The sequence below is a fragment of the Leptodactylus fuscus genome, chromosome 6 (assembly GCF_031893055.1).
Source record: "Leptodactylus fuscus isolate aLepFus1 chromosome 6, aLepFus1.hap2, whole genome shotgun sequence".
In the NCBI taxonomy this organism is placed as follows: Eukaryota; Metazoa; Chordata; class Amphibia; order Anura; family Leptodactylidae; genus Leptodactylus; species Leptodactylus fuscus.
The window spans coordinates 46159288-46176419 of NC_134270.1; positions in this window are offsets into that span (position 1 = coordinate 46159288).

Below are 17132 nucleotides of genomic sequence, written 5' to 3' on the forward strand. Positions count from 1 at the left end.
TATATGTGTACTTTTCCATTAGAAGCAATGTCAGTACACGTGTAACCTACAACTAGAGGTAAATGTATGTGACTGGGGGCAGAGTGAGTAGGATTGTGATACACGATGTACCTGGATGCTGCATGATGTGAACCAGGCTTACGAGGTCTCCTGCACATAAATGGCACGGATATGGTTATCACTGACTTATACATTAAAAATGAATTGACAGAGCCAAAATTGCAGACAGCTATAGGATAGATATAGGATAGATATAGGATCTGCTTCATAATTTGCAGCGCTTCAGTTTGTCAAAAAAATTCCACAAAAAGAATGTCTGTCTGTACAGGACCATTGAAATGTACAGGTCCTTACTTTTATCCTCAGTTGTGGATATAGAGTCAGGTCATGTGTATTACAGCTTAGTAACTCCATGTGCCTCATAGTAATAGCAGTTAACCCCATCATGTCCCTCACATTAACCCCTGTGCTTTACATGTGGGTTACTGATGTGAGATATATGGAGGTAATAAGTAAGGACCTTCATTAGTACCCCATATATCTCACATATTAGTAACCCTTATGTGAGGTACACAGGGGTTAATATGAGGGACATGATGGGGTAAATTGCTATTAATGTGAGGCACATGGAGTTACTAAAACTAAATTAATAACCCAAAATGCCTGACATTACTAGGAATAGTAACCCCCACATGTACCTGGTGTGTTTTTCTTTTTTACTTTCAATTTCCTGTACGGCGCTCTCCTCCTCTCCTCTCCCCCTGGGGGAGACTTTTCATACAGCACCCGCAGGCCTTGCTGAACTGGAGGCTGGGGCGGAGGTGGGGCTACTACCTCATACAGCATCTCATACAGAGCCTTTCCCGGAGTCCCTGCTAGAACGGCCGCTGCGCAGCTACAAGAGATTACACAGCCCAGAGGCTGCTGCACAGAGAGTGACCCGACTGTCTGTCAGTGAGAACAAACGGTCCGTCATTCCATAATAATAGTAGTGAAATATTAGGCAGAGCAGGGGGCCCCCTTAAGCTGTGGGGGTCCTGGGCTATAACCCAGTTTGCTCCCCCCACTAACGCCGGCCCAGGGACCACCACTACAGCTACCGTCACCAGTCCAACAGCTCAGCTATCAGAGGTACCACTACCCCTATTAGGTCCTACTATAACACCTGCATCCTCTGGGATACCACATTTTTCCCCCCATGGACACCGTAAAGTAGCGCTTCTGTTCTGCATATGGACACTGCACAGTGCCACTTCTCTTATTCTGTAAATGGACGCTGCACTCTGCACTGTAAGCTACACTCTCTAGTTGATTTGATAAATGGGCTAATACTACTATTATCAATGTGAAAGTTTGTATGTTTGGATATTTGTTACTCAATCACAGCAAAATGGCCAAATGGATTTGGCTGCAATTTTACACACATATACAATGGGTCCCCGTTTGAAACATTGGCTGCATACTAGCCCGCTGCATGCCCGCACTTCCTGACCACAAACAAAAATTTGCAGGTCGGGCTACACTCAAGGACCTGACATGACGTCATCACAGGTCTTTGAGCTATTCCCCAATTGGCTGGCCCTACTGTGTGGGCGGAGCTATCATCCAGACTGCGAGCCGAACATAATGGCGTCTCTGCACACGTTAGGCTGTGGAGCGCACATACTAGCTTCGCTAATGGTTGGCCGAGCACACGTGCGGGACTGGATCGCACATGCCGGCTTAGCTTGCGGCTGCGCGAGCACACGCTCGGGAAAGGACTGCACATTCCGGCATAGGTAGCGGCCGCAAGAGAAGTGTATCGCCTCAACTTCTTTTGTGAGTACACCGGGGCCAGGTGCTGCCCAGCCTGGGCCGTGGTTGGTGGTGCTGCGCAGCATAGGCTGTGATCTAGCAGTGCCGACACCCGGTGTAGGAGTGGGGCATGTATGGGGGGGGGGGGGTTGGGGTGGTAGTGGTGTGGGGAGTTTGAGGGGGTTGCTTGGGCGAGTGAGGGGGGTTGGGGTGTGGTGGGGGGAGTTTGGGGGGGTTGGTGGTTTGGGGGGCCTCCAAGGGGGGGGAGTTAACCAGTGGGGGCCAATGCCGCGCGCCTCAGGGGGGAGGGGGAGCCTGTGAGTGGGAGGGGCAGCTACAGTTGCACCAGAAGGGAAAGAGGGGCATGGGCGCAGGCAGGCGTGCGGGGGGGAAAAGGGTGCAGGAGCGCGTGCAGGGGGGGAAGGGCCCAGGTGTGGGGGGGGAGTGGTAAATAGGGAGGGGACCCAATGGTGTAAGGAGTGCGGCGGATCATAACCACCATGAGTTCGCTACATATAAGCGGCTCAGCGCCACAACCAACCCACAGACGAAGTCGCGGCACATGCTAGTGTTATATAAAGTACAATTGTCTGTTATCTTAGATCTCTAACAATCTCAAACTAGTAAGTCCCAGTCCACTATTAAGTTTAGGAGGTGACATGGCCTTGCATATGTGAGTAATGTGCTTTATACCAATAGAAAGAACATAAACCTTTCTTAGATCTCATGCTTACTCTTCTCTTTTGTTTTCAAGCCTATTATGACAATGTGGTTCAAGCCCTGTACGAAAAAATGCACAACAAACCATGCACTCGCTCCGGCTGCGACATTGTGGACAATGACTGTAAATGTGAAAGTAGCGGATGTAACCGTACTTTTCAGTACCCGGACAGAAAGAGTTGCCACAAAGTGATGAGTATGACATTTGTTCCCTACCTGATGTAAAGTGTTATATACAGTATGTAGCTAAAGTGCCAGACTGTAGTCAGTAGAATGAGGACACATTTAACCTTGTCCTTGCTGGAATACATCTCTCTTGGTGACTCCCAATTCATTCCTCTCCTTGGAGCAATTACCAATACTATCAATCAGGACAATCAGACCTAAACGAGATCAAAGTGGAGAAAATAATCAAGAAATGAAGGTTCCAATTATTACTCAATATGCAAATAGTGGGGTTCTCTGTAAGACAATAGTGAAGAGGCATTGTCACATGTAAAGGCAAGATAAGGTGATGGGGAAATATTACTTAAAAGGCTTAGCAAAAAATATTGGGAGCTTGGGCTTGGTGCAATATCTTTTGACATATCCATATTGGAGCACAGTAGAGTTGTGCCTATATCTCCTTATTTATTTCTTAGAATTGTAATGTTATACAAATATATCTGTTCTTACCTTACAGTGGAGCAGCTCTGCGCCAATGTGACTTGTCCTGAAGTAGTACCACTGACGTGCCCACGTGATTCTGTGGCTACAAAGCCCCATACTCCTTACAGACAGTGCTGTCCAACTATACCCAGTCAATGCACGTGCAACTTCAAATTATGCAATGATAAATGTCCCAGAGGAAAAAGGAAGACGATCATTTGGAAATCAGATGGGGCCCCTGGAAGATGCTGCGATAAAATTCTCTGTTTGCTTTAAATAAAGAACTGGGCTAGTCCAGAAATATAAGGTGGATCTATATAAATACATCAAGTGCTTACATACAGACACATCTTTAACACTGTAGAACCTATAATTCTAATTCATTTTGTCATGTATCGTCCATTCTCAAAATTACTAGATGGATGAAGGGTAACCTTGCTGCTGATTTCTATGGTCACATATTATGTTCAACCTGTGTGATAGTAGCTTTAAGACATAGCTCTATATATCCAAAGATCCGAGAGGTTTCTACATTTCAATAAAGCGTTATTGTATAATAACAAATTTTGCTGCTTTCTACTTTGTGTATCTATTTTAACACCAATTCCCCTGTTAATTCCTAGATCCTGTTCGTATCTAATCCTGATCATGTACACCTCTGATAGGGCCCATTAGTGAATATTCATACCTCTGTTACATTTTACTTATGTTTACGTACTATTGGCTTCTACTAAAGGATGTACATACCTTACATGCTGCAAAACAGTGCTTGATAATGAGGACCTCACTCCTGGTTGTTTCCATCCACCTTGTTACTGTGTAGCGAGAATCTCTACAGGGATCCCCATTCTGGAGGATTTGCCCTGGGGATACCAAACACCAAGTCCTTACAGCTAGAGACTAAAACATGGAGTCATAATATTGGAACCTATTTCCATCTTACTTTGGGCTCCCTGCATTTCTAAACACTTTGCTTTTTGCTTCTGCTACCCTGTAAAGAATATAGTTTGCTGCAAGCCACCACCGTTAGTTGCTTATAGTCTTAATGGGCAGGATCTGGTGTGATGTGCTACACTGTTTCTATATGGAGCCATATAAGGCTGCCATATATGCCCCACTGCATCACCAATGTGATCAAGCCTGAGGAATTTCATTATTGTGAAAGAAACATTGTGTGAAATAAACCCTGATCCTACATTACTATTCTGTTACTATATAATTATTTAACATGGTGTTGTGATGCATGAAACCATTTAACTTAGGCCTGGTTCACATCTGTGTTCGGTATTACGTTCAGGGAGTCCGCATAAGGACGGAATATAGAACGCATTGGCAAGCAACGCGCTTATGAAAGCACACGGACCTCATAGACTATAATGGAGTCCGTGTGTTTTCACGTGGGCAGGAAAGTACTTCATGAACTACTTTTCTGTCTGCATGACTCGTGCGGACTTCCTGCAGAAAGCACACGAACCCCATTATAGTTTATGGGGTCCGTTTACTTCCACTGCTCACCACTTGTCAATGGGTTCAGTATTCTGTTCAGGGGGTCCCCATGCAGACTCCCTAAACGAAATACCAAACCAACACCAATATGTGTCCCCTCTCTGTAGACTTGTATGAACTAGAACCTGTCTGTGGGGATAACGTCTTTCCTTAGGGAGAGACCACCTTCTCAGGTGTGTGGAGACTTATACAGCCATAGTTGCTCCATTGCAAGTGGAGCAACTATGGCTGTATAAGTCTCCACACACCTGAGAAGGTGGTCTCTCCCTAAGGATAGACGTTATCCCCACAATCTGGTCTTTCAGCCTCTCACTTAAATCAAATCAATTCTCTCTAGGCTGCGCTGATGAAGTCCAAGGAGACAGAAACGGTGCCGTCCGTAGCTGAGAAATTGATTTGGTTATAACCTCGCATCATGCAGTAAAGGCTTCTGGGAAGTCGGGCATGTTGTTCAGGGTGCTTGCTATAGAGGGCAGCATAACAGAGGCACTGTCTCCCTGTTTTCATCTTGGGAGACAGATTTGCATATTCTTCCCTAGAACCTGTCTTCAGTGAAGTCAGATTTGGCAGTGAATTGAGCAGTTTAGTAGACAGGAAAGGGTTAATATGAGGATGTAAAAAGCATTGTCCACTGATAAGATTTATTACAAAGTTTCTTACATTCACCTGAACTATTAATTTACAAAAAAATACTTTAAGAAAAGTGTTGAAAATAAACATGAAGAGGCCAAGATGTAACAGGAGGAGTATTATGCTGCGAATCATGAAACACCAGATGTCAGAGAAGTGAGGATTTATTTGTACAAATAAGGGCAGGTTCACACCTGCGCCCGGTCTCCCGAGAAACTGTACAGGAGACGGAAACCGGCAGGCAGTTTTAAAACCCATTCATTTGAATGGGTTTGCAAAGTGTCCGCCCATGAGCCCCCGTGAGAGTCTTCTGCCTTCCGCGGCGAAACCGTTTTTTTTTTTTTAATTCAGAAGTTTTTATTGGTTTTTCAAAAAATTTTATGGGGGTACAGAAAAGAAAAAGGGAGGGGGAAGAGAACATTACAACAGAAATTCAAATCAGCACACATAGAGCCATCTCTAATATAGACGGTACATAGCTACAACTAAATGGGCCAAGAATGTCGGATGTCAAAATGTACCTAGGAACCAGAAACTAAATAAGGTTCATACCTAGTTAGTTTTACTGTACCGGTGTACAAGCAAATCGGCAGACACGAAAGAAAGAAGTGGTGAGGGGAGGTGGGGGGGGGGGGGGTAGGTGTCTGTTCCAAGAAAGGCCAAAATAGCTTGGCGGACCTGTCAGAGAGGTCCATTCTGTCATTGCGTACAACTACTGGTAGCGCGTGTTGTATTCCAGTATTCAAGCCATGGCTTCCAGATCTTGACATATTTGTCATGATTCCTTCGAGACCAGCTGAGTAGTTCCTCCAACCTCGAGATCTCGTTAACAGTGTTCTCCCACAGTGATAAGGGGGGCGTGGCGGTTTGCAACCAGTACCTTGGAATCAGAAGTTTAGCTGCAGCAAGCAGTAGCGTAACTAGCTTGTCTTTTTCAGGCTTATAAGTGGGGTTTGGATGAGCCAAGAACAGTGTCGCAGGCGTGAGGTCAAAGGGTGCTGCTGTGATGGTTCTAATACGATCTGTCACCTCAGCCCAGAAATCTGCAATAGAAGGGCATGTCCACCACAAGTGTAAGTACGTGCCTACTTGCTGCGAGCATCTCCAGCAATGCGGATTATCACTCAAACCACGTCTAGCCATCCATTCAGGTGTCTTATACCACCTCGAGAGAATTTTGAAGTGGTTTTCTTGCATGCGCACACATGAGGACGCGCCGTGTGAAAACTTCAGGATGTTAGCTATTTCTTCAGAGGAGAACTTGAGTTCTAGGTCCATCTCCCAGGAGGTAATGTAGGCCGGTTTGTAATCTGCAGGGGGTGTAACAAATCTGTGGAGCAAGGACGAGATTTTTCGCAACATCCTAGTGCGGGAGGTTAAAACTTTCTCAAAAGCGGACAGACGAAGTCTCAAGTCAGGAGTGTCTTTCAGTTGCGTAAGGAAGAATCTAATGTGCTCCTTGTGAAGGAAAGACAATTGTGACAGTTGTGGGAAGCGAGACGGGTCAGTGATCAATTCCTTTGCATCTTCATCCCATAGGTCTCTCAGTCGGAGATCCCCAAGGGCCGTCCACGCTGAGGCATACTGCCTGACTGGATCACCGTATAGGGCTGGAAGGAGGGCGACAGGCAGTAGTGGCGAAGGACCTGGGGCTAGTTCTGGTCCAATAGAACGCCAAGTTTCGATCGCACCTCTAAAGAGTGGATTGAGGGAGTTCGTGTGTGGTTTTTTCTTGTGAGGTAGCCAAAGATCTCTCATCAAGGAGGGGGGTAGGCAAACTGTGCTAGTGGAGATCGGGAACAGCAGATGCGACCACCAACCCAGTTGGATTGCCCGGTAATATAGTTGGACGTCCGGGAGGCCAATCCCACCTTGCGCTTTCGGTTTCACCATCAGTGACCATGCTATTCTAGGTGCTTTGCAACGCCATATGAACTTCGTGAACATGGAGCGTATAGCAGTGAAAAAGTCTCTCGGGACATAGATGGGGAGCATAGACAGCTTGTAGACGATTTTCGGCAGTAGGTAAGTCTGTATAAGCGCTTTTCTGCCAAACCATGAAAGTGGTAGTTGCTGATAAGAATCGAGGTCAGCTTTGAGAGACTTAAGGAGGGGCTGGAAGTTCGCCGCATACAGGTCTTCAATGGCTGGCGTAAGTCGAATGCCTAAATATTTAAGTGAAGTAGTGGTCCATTGGAACGGAGTGCTAGCCTGAAGGAGGGAGGCGCGGTGCTTCGGGAGCGAGACATTTAAGATCTCGGATTTTTCTAAATTCGCTTTGTATCCCGAGATTCCCCCATAAGCCTGTAGGATCTCCATAATGCGTGGTAAGGCCTCTTCTGGGTTCGAGATAACGAACAAGACGTCATCTGCGAACGCCGTTGCAGAGGTGGTGACTTCTCCGGTCCGGATGCCTAGGACGGATGGATCTTGGCGAACCCTTTGAAGGAGCGTTTCGAGGACTAAGATGAATAAGGTCGGTGAAAGGGGGCAACCTTGTCTAGTCCCGTTACGAATCTGGAACGTTTCCGAAAGCGTTCCATTGACCTTGAGTCTGGCGTAGGGAGACTCATAAAGAGTCAGAATCGCATCTACAAAAGGCGGTGGAAATTGGAAACGTAGCAGCGTCTCTTTCATGAATGTCCAGGATACCCTGTCGAAGGCCTTTTCCGCATCTACGCCCAGTAATATGAGGGGGATGTTGTCTTTTTTCGCCTTGAAGATCAGCGGTAGCAGGCGTTTCGTGTTGTCCCTGCCTTCTCTTCCGGCTACAAAACCGGATTGCTCCGGGTCAACCAGCGCTGGTACCAGCGGCTTCATCCGTAGGGCCAGCAGCTTGGCCCAAATTTTCAGGTCTAAGTTTAGCAGGGAGATTGGCCTATAGTTGCCACAGAGGGTGGAATCTCTACCTTCCTTGGGGATGAGAGTTATATGAGCTTCCAGCGTCTGGGATGGGAGAGAGTCGCCAGAGAGCAGGGCATTGCACATTTTCGCTAAACGAGGTACAAGGATGGATTTGAACTTTTTGTAATACAATAGCGGGAGACCATCAGGTCCTGGACTCTTTCCTACTGGGAAGCTATTGAGAACGCCAGATAGCTCTTCATGCAAAACCGGGTCCAAGAGTGAAGACACTTCGTCTGAAGACAACTCAGGCAACACTAGAGAGGATAGGAAATCTCTGATCAAGTTCCGCCGCTCCACTTCCACATATGGGGCTTCACCATCTGCCAAGTTGTAAAGCTTGGAGTAAAACTGTACGAATTCCTTCGCTATTTCAGGCGTATCAGCAGTGGGCGTACCCTGGTCAGTCATAATGCTGGTAATATACGATTTCTGTTTTGCCTTGTGGAGGAGTGACGACATGAGGCGGCTGCCCTTATTGCCATGGGCGTAAAGCAGCTCCCGAAAATGGAGATGATGTTTGGCCGCTCTCATGTTGAGTATGTTCAAGAGAGTCTCCCGAAGACTGAGCAAGTCTGAAAACGCAGCTTCCGCCTTGGTTCTTTTATGAATGCGCTCCAATCTCGCTATATTGGCGAGAAGAGAATCAACCTCCGCTTGCTTCTCTCTCTTCACTCTCACCGCTAGGGAGATAAGTACACCTCTAATGTATGCTTTGTGTGCTTCCCAGACTATTGGCGGGGAAACCTCTGGCGTCTCATTGCTGCGGAAGTATTCTCTCAAGTGTTCCTCCAAGAAGTCGACATTCTTCTGCGAGTCAAGCAAGGATTCATTCAGGCGCCAAGTCCACTGTCCCTTAGAGATCTGCTTGAGTTGAAGAGAGATGAAGACCGCTGAATGATCAGACACTGCTATTGGACCAATTTTAGCGTCTGAGGAGAGAGGGAGCAAATCTTTGGTGATGAGCAAATAATCGATCCTGTGGTAAGTCCCTGCGGTGGTAGAGTAAAAGGTGTAATCTCGCCCAGTGGGATGTAGCATGCGCCATGAGTCCACTAGGTTCAGCTCTTGTAAAGCCCTATGGATCGTGCTAATGGACCTCTGCGATAGAAGCGACTTAGGGGAGGAAGAGTCTAATACATGGTTCAATGCCACATTGAGGTCTCCGCCTACCACCAGCTGTCCTTCCGTGAAGAGGCTTAGGGAATGCAAAGTTCGGACAAGCCATGACGTCTGGTTTTTGTTCGGGGCATATAGGGATGCAAAGGTGTATGGAACTGAGGCTATGCTGCCTTTAACGAATAATGCACGACCATCAGAGTCAGCATATTTTGCCTTGAGGGTGAAAGGCGCGGAAGGATCTATCAGGATGGACACTCCTTTTGACGCTGAGTTGGGATGGGTACTGTGGAAACACTGGTTGAAGGCTTTAACCGGAAATTTGGGAATCTTGAGACCCTTGAAATGTGTCTCCTGGAGGAAGACTACATTCGCCTTCCAACGTCTGAGCAGGAACATAATATGATGCCTCTTATTCGGGGAATTGAGGCCATTAGCATTCAGTGTCACACATTGGAGGGTAGCAAAGATGGAAGCCGATGAGGAAGGCATTCCACCGCAGTAGGTTTACAAGACACCTAGGGGGGGGAATAAGGGAATCAAGTACAGGAAGGAAAAGATGGGCTAACAAAGAGTGGGAGGGGGTAGGAAAAAACAGACAGGAGCGAGGAGAAAGGGGGATAGGGCAATTGGCGTAAGCTCAGCAACAGTAAGATAATAGGTTAGGGTTAGCACAATCTAATCAACTTCGGCTGAGACGAAAACAAGAGTAAGATATTAGACAATGCCACTTAAGGTGACTACGAGCTAAACAGTATCAGAGTAACTTAGATCTATAGAGATCTCAAAAACAGGTAATACCAAAGAGGATACAACTAAGGACGCTGACCCGTCCACACCTGGCTCATGTTAGCACAAACACTATACTAGACATTGCAATGGTAAAGAGAAGAGCATAACAGTCAGCATTGGGATACGACAGAGAAAAACACCTCTAGAAAGCGAGGGGTGTACTAGACTAAATGCGAAAAACTAAAGTCCAGATGAGAACCAACTCGATCTAGGGTAAAACCTAAGGTAAGCTAGGGAACATATACAGTTCACAAATATAAGGTAAGAGCAAACCGTGGTGAGCAAAATCAGCTGGAGTCCAGTCCACGCAGGAGCTGCTTCCTGGATCTCGGGGATCGGAGTCTACCTGGAGTACGTGGTGGGTCCATCAGCGGTAGAATAGAGGTCGGGTCCGGCTCTCTCGGAATCGGCAACCAAGACGGCACTGGAACAGGAGGAATGTTGAGTACTGTCCAGACCTGGTCTAGATCTCTGGGAGTGAAGACATTGTATCTCCTGCCATTCTTGGTGAACGAGAGTCCAAAGGGAAACAGCCAGGCATATGGAAGATTATGCGCCTTCAGGACCTCCAGTAGTGGGCGCATCAGGCGGCGTTTTTGTAACGTGGCAGGAGCAAGGTCTTGATAGATTTGTACCGGGGTGCCATCATATGACAAGTCTTTTTTGTCTCTGGCCGCTCGGAGAATCTCAGAGGCATGGGCGGAGGATAAAAGGCTGCAAATGACGTCTCTCGGCGGGTCATTACCCTCCGGCCGTGGGCGGATTGCTCTATGTGCTCTCTCAATCAAAACAGACTTCGCCTTTTCCTCACCAAGCAAAACTTTGAAAAGTGCTCCAGCTACAACAGACAGAGATTCCGGAGGAAACGTTTCCGGGAGGCCCCGTATGCGAACATTCTTGCGCCTGTTGCGATTCTCCAAGTCCTCCAGTAACAAATACGTTTTATTGAAATGCTCCGTGTGAGAATCAAGCGTAGCCGCCATGGTAGAAGTGGTTTTCTGAGTCTTTGCCTGTTTAGATTCCAGGGAGTCAACTCTCTTCCCCATTGCTTTCATGTCAGCTCTAAGTTCGGCAATCTCGGACAGGACCGGGACAAGCGCATGGGAGAGAGCCTCTTTGAGGAAACCTTGTGTTATAACTGTGGAATCAGAGTCCATATTAAAGGAATCCTCCTCCGAGTCCGGGGCTCCAGCGCCCTGTAAAGAGCTGTCAATACGCTGTTGTTTATTAGATTGAACAGAATGTGCAAGGTTTTGTTTCTTCAAGAATTTCTGCATGTTAGCCGGAGATACAGGCGTTGTCTGCTGTGATTTAGGATCAGCGGGTCTATCTTTCCCAATCTTGACCATTTCTAGTAGAAGGGAGCTAAATAGGTGTGTGTCAGCGTCCTATAGCGATGATTTACAGGCTCATGAGGGGCAGTGAGCCAGTGGACAGAGACAAACTGAAGAAGATATGCAAAAATTAGTGTAAAGTAGCGGGCAGCAGGAGGGAGAATCCGTTGTGTAAGGGCCAGGTAGGTTCCAGAAAATCAGAGGTGCCTATGGCAGGATGGTAGGCCGCACAGCTTGAGGCACAGGGAGGGGGGGGGGGGGCAGGACAAGGCGGTAGGGGGGGTAACCAGGCGGTATGAGGAGCCTCCCTGATGGATGTGTAGAGGCTCTGCACTCTACCGCCTGGTAGCCAAAGTCCAGTTGCAGGGGCAGTCTATGGCTGGGTCTGTGGGAGATATGCTGGGGCTGCAGTGCTGAGAAGCAGGGGGGGGGGGGGGGAAGGGGGGAGAAGATGGTTGAGGAAGGCAGGGGTAATGGGGGAGCCGCTCCACTTAACTTGCCCTGGAGTGTGTTCTCCTCTTTCCCTCAGGGACGGCACCGGAGACCAGGTGTACCAGCAAGAGGGGATGCGGCAGCTGTCTGTGTCCACTCCGGCCGTCTGGAGGCGTCTGCGCGGTGGTGCTGTAGCCGGCGGGACCGGAAGTAGGCCGGCGCGGCGTTGCTGGCAGGAGAGGCCGGGATGCGGGAGAAGCCGCCCAGCGACGGGATGAAGCGTCTCTGATCGGGCCGCCGGAGAGGACGGAGGTAGGCAGTGAGAATGAGGCAGGTCCCCTTGAACCTCCGTAGCGATGTTCACTCTCGCGGCGGAAGCGTACAGCCGCCGAGAGCCAGGCTGCAGGGATGTGAAGTAGGCCGCAGCTTCTCCTCCCCGAATTAGGGCCGAAAAACAAAAAGTAAGTGAAAATGTCTCTGGACAATTGTGCTGTAGGGGTGGGGGAAAGGTCCCTTGATGAAGGTCCAGTGGATGGTGGCTCTGTAGAGGCAGATGGAGATAGATAATGTGCCGATGGATCCGCTCATCAGCGGACATTGAATGCCAGGCTTCCGTCTCCTGTCGGCAGAAGACGGAAACCCACAAAGCTGAGACTGGGCGCAGGTGTGAACCCGCCCTAACAAATATTCCATCCATCAGGGCAACTATGAGAAGCAAGCTACATTTTTGGGTGGATACTGGTGTTTCACACTTATGCCGGTGACCCACAGTGTAGCTTGTTTCTCATAATTGACCTGATGAAGGGAATAGTCATTGTCCAACTATACTTCTTTGATATGATTAGCAGCACAATGCTACTTCTGGTACATTTTGGCCTCCCCATACCAGTACGCGATCTGCTGTCCCTTTTTGATATAGGGTACTAGAGGAGGATGCAGCTTATCTATACTACGTATCTCTGGCTTCTACCCTTCAGTAGTGTTGCGTCTACTATAGGACAATAATGAGCGTGTTTTTCTTGGCTTACATTTTTATCGTCTTCATCATCACTACACCATGGGGCACCATGTTTAATCCCATTGCCTTTGTAAAGGATATAAGTTATACCCTATTTGTTGGGACCAATGAGAAATTGTGACAAATGACCAATGATATATGAATGATACTTGAGAGCTCCACCACAACATACACAGAACAGGCCATTATTTTATTAATAAAGTTGGACAAATATGTACAACATATTTGTGACCCCAGAAGTAATAAATACGAAGAGCGACAATCACACCAGATTGCATTGTGCAATATAAACATATACAACACATGTATAACACAACAGGGTAATAAAATAATGGGGGGTCGTAGTACAAAACATTTCTCATGTATAAATATTTCTTTACATATCTCACAAATGGCACTAGAATAATAGTAAGTTCAAAGAAAACCTGACTCCACTTGTTCTCCAATGAAATAGACATTCATTGTCTACAAAAAAAGTATTTACCCCCTTGAACTTCTCCCCATTATTGGACGTCAGTATTGGTTCACCATAGTTTATCTTTACATAGATAGACAGAAAATTACTCTTTATTGATAAAGCAAGCGCCAATCTCTACAAAGATTATTAAGAAATAAGATTATTAAAAAAATAGAAAATAATTAAATGCATAAGTGTTCACACTCTTATTGGGCTTGTGCCGTTATAGACACTTATCTCCTATCCACGGAGGATTAGTGACTGGTGCTCCATTCACTTCTATGGGGCTGCTTGTAATCTTCAGCAGTGCCCGCAGCCCCATAGAGGTGAATGAAGCTCCAGCCATACAAGCGAACTAGTGCTCCATTCACTTCTATGGGGCTGCCTGTAATCTTCAGCAGTGCCCGCAGCCCCATAAAGGTGAATGAAGCACTAACCATGCAAGCGCACTAGTGCTCCATTCACAAAAGGGTTTAAGGGGGACTTTTGATCTCCCTGTTCCCCTCATTGCTGGGGGACCCAGCAATCTGTCCCACAGCAAACAAACACTTATCCCCAGTCCTGTGGACAGGGAATAAATACCCATGACAGCATAATCCCTTTAAAGAGGACCTTTCAACACTTGGGTCACATGCGGTTTTATATACCGCTAGAAAGCCGACAGTGCGCTGAATTCAGCGCACTGTCGGCTTTCACGATCTGTGCCCTAGATGAAGAGCTATTGGTGCCGGTATCGTAGCTCTTCACCGTCAGAAGGGTATTCCTGACAGCCAGCCATTAAATAATTGATTAACTTAAATAAATTAATTAACTTTATTTAAAAATGTTGATGTTTTCAGAATAAAAAACCCTTTCTACAGTTACTGTCACTATGTGTCTCCTTCCCTGCTAATTGACTGTTCAATCACTGTTACTAGGGAAGTGCTGTCTTTAGAGACCTAGAGGCTCAAGAAAGAACATAGGAAGTAGAAGGGGGAGAAGCAGATCTCTCTTCATATTAGATGTCATAATGGTGTATGTAAAATAAGGTTCTGCCAGGTCTGCCTTAGATCCAGTAGGTGGCACTGAATTTCGTGACTTAGTAAGAGTCACCCGCGCTGTGTCCAGTCAAACCAAGTGGGTTAGGGTTGCATTTAGTCTCTAGTTGGACCATGATGCCCCCGAAAATGCTGAGGTGGAGTGTGTGTTAGCTGTGATGGGCTGGCAGGTGGAGTCAAACTGCATAGATAATACTCCAGGACCGAGCACCACCTACTGGAATCATACTATACCTTATTTTAGCCTTAATTTTTTTGTCTGCTCTTTTACAGTTTCTTCTGGCAGGTCTTGTTGTATGTAACAGCAGAGAGTCTACAGGTTTCAGTATAATGAGTGATTTCATTGTTTAGAGGGAGCTGCAAAGCCTCATGGGATATAGGGGACAGGAAGTATGGAGCAGTAAACTACTGGAAGACATTGTACATACCCCCTGCATCAGAGAGAAACGCAAAATGTGCTGTAACCATAAAAGAGCGCTAGGGAGCAGAACAACAGATACAATATAACTAATAAAAGGTGTAGACAGCCATAGAACAGATTGCACCTTTCGATGAAAACTACCATTCAGGGCTCGTTCACATCTGCGTCCGGTCTCCATCCTGCAGGTTTCCGTTTCCTGCACAAAACTGAGCAGGAGACGGACACCTGCAGGAGTCTCTCTCACCCATTCATTTGAATGGGTTCGAAAGATGTCCGGCCGTGAGAGCCGGTGAGCGTTTTATGCTCTCTGCCGCAAAACCTTTTTTTTTTAAATCGGACAAAGAGTCGGACATGCAGTACTCTGTGTCCCGTTTTAAAAAAACAGTTTCGCGGCGGAGAGCATAAAACGCTCACCGGCGCACTCGACCAGACCTGGTCTGACAGCTTTCCGTCTTCTGCATGCAGAAGACAGAAAGCTCAGAACGGACTCCGGGCGCTAGTGTGAACCTAGCGTCAGGCTAGGGTCAAGCGGCAACTGCCATTGTGTGGACAAAGTTCGCTTGTCACCCTGTGGCTCCTTCTGTCATGATAGTGAATAGTGAGTGACAATGCCAGGCCAAGAATCATAATACTACTCCATTCACTAACATGAGCGAGGACGACATGGCGATCTTTGGACATATGACAAGAGTTGTGGCCAAAGTGGTCATGTAGCCCTAGTCTTAAAGTTTAACTTGTATGGAGCCAATGAATGAACAGATTTCTACAGACCGATACATTAATTATTTGGACGTACCATGTCTCTTAGGGTGTATATATTGGCATATACCTGACTCACAAGCATCATTAATGTATTCAGATGTATATTCAGGAAATTTTAATGTACTCTGTGTTGGACAGTTGAATAGTTGTACATTGTGGGTGAGATTTATCAATACTGGCATTTCTTTTGCCGTTTTGCTAAGCTCCACCCATGCTATGCCCACTTTTTGGAAAAACATTTTATATATTTTTTAAGTAAATAAGTTTCTGCAAAAATATGTAATTTTTCTGTGCCAGAAAACTGCAGTAGATACAACATGTATAATTCCCAGAGTAGGTAAGCTGCAGTTACAGTTACACTTACTGGGACTAGTGAGCGGCCGGTGACTGCTGATCACAATCATAAGATCTTAGCGGTTCATACTGTTCTCACTTGGCTCCATTTAGACTGGATGATGTCCGCAGGGTACTGTGGTGATGTGGCCGGTACATAATGTCCGCTGTACTAGGCTTTCAGGAACATGCCACGACTGAATGTGGAAATTTTGCATTTAGCAAGATTACAATACAGTGCAAGGCTTAATTCACACTTGTATCTGATAGTGTTCTTTCAAAAGTTTAAAATAGTACATGGCTCTATGCTATCCAGTAAAGAAAACATTAGAAGACCATTATACAGCAAGTCAATCGTATAAAACTGCTCATAATGGACAATAGGTTTTGTCATATCCTTCATGGGACGTTGGGCCATTAAGGCTCAGTTCTCACAGAGTAACGCGCCGCTCATTTAGACACGTAAACACGTGTCAGAGCGCTATGCTTCAAAACAGATCCCATTGATTTCAATGGGTGCCGGCATACGTGCACTACACATTGAAATCAATGGGTTACAAAGCCTTCTATTGATTTCAATGTGTAGCGCACACATGCCAGCACCCATTGAAATCAATGGGATCTGTTTTGAAGCGCCGCGCTCTGACACATGTATACGTGTCTAAATGAGCGGCACGTTACTCAGAGAACGGAGCCTAAGAATGGAAGTATATTTTATGTAACTGCGGGACATTTGGGGCCTTCTCTGCATCTAAGGCCTGGTAGTGACTGCTACCACTGTACCCCCTATAGCTGGAAAATGCACCAGAATTGTCAGAAACTAAACCAACTAATAAGTGTTGTAAAGTTAGACTAGGCAGTCTAAAAGTCCAACTTTGCACTGTCTAAAATTCAGACTGTATTAGATTATTATCTGCCCTATTAAGTCTTCCTTGTACTAGTTCCCTGTGTGTACTGACTTGGAGTGTACTAGAGAAGAAACTTACAGGCTTCCTCTACAGCATCTGCCTAACACCAGAATGCCATTGTATTTTAGGTAATAATAAGCTATTAGGGAACATTAGTCCACAATAAGGTTTTAATTACTATAAGAATATAGAAAAATTAGATATCAGCAAGTATATACTTAAGGTACAGTAAGCACTATGTATGGAATTGGAAGCGGGGTCTGCTGTCCTTATGTTTATATTTAAGAGACATTAGTCACAGTCTAACCCTTATTGCG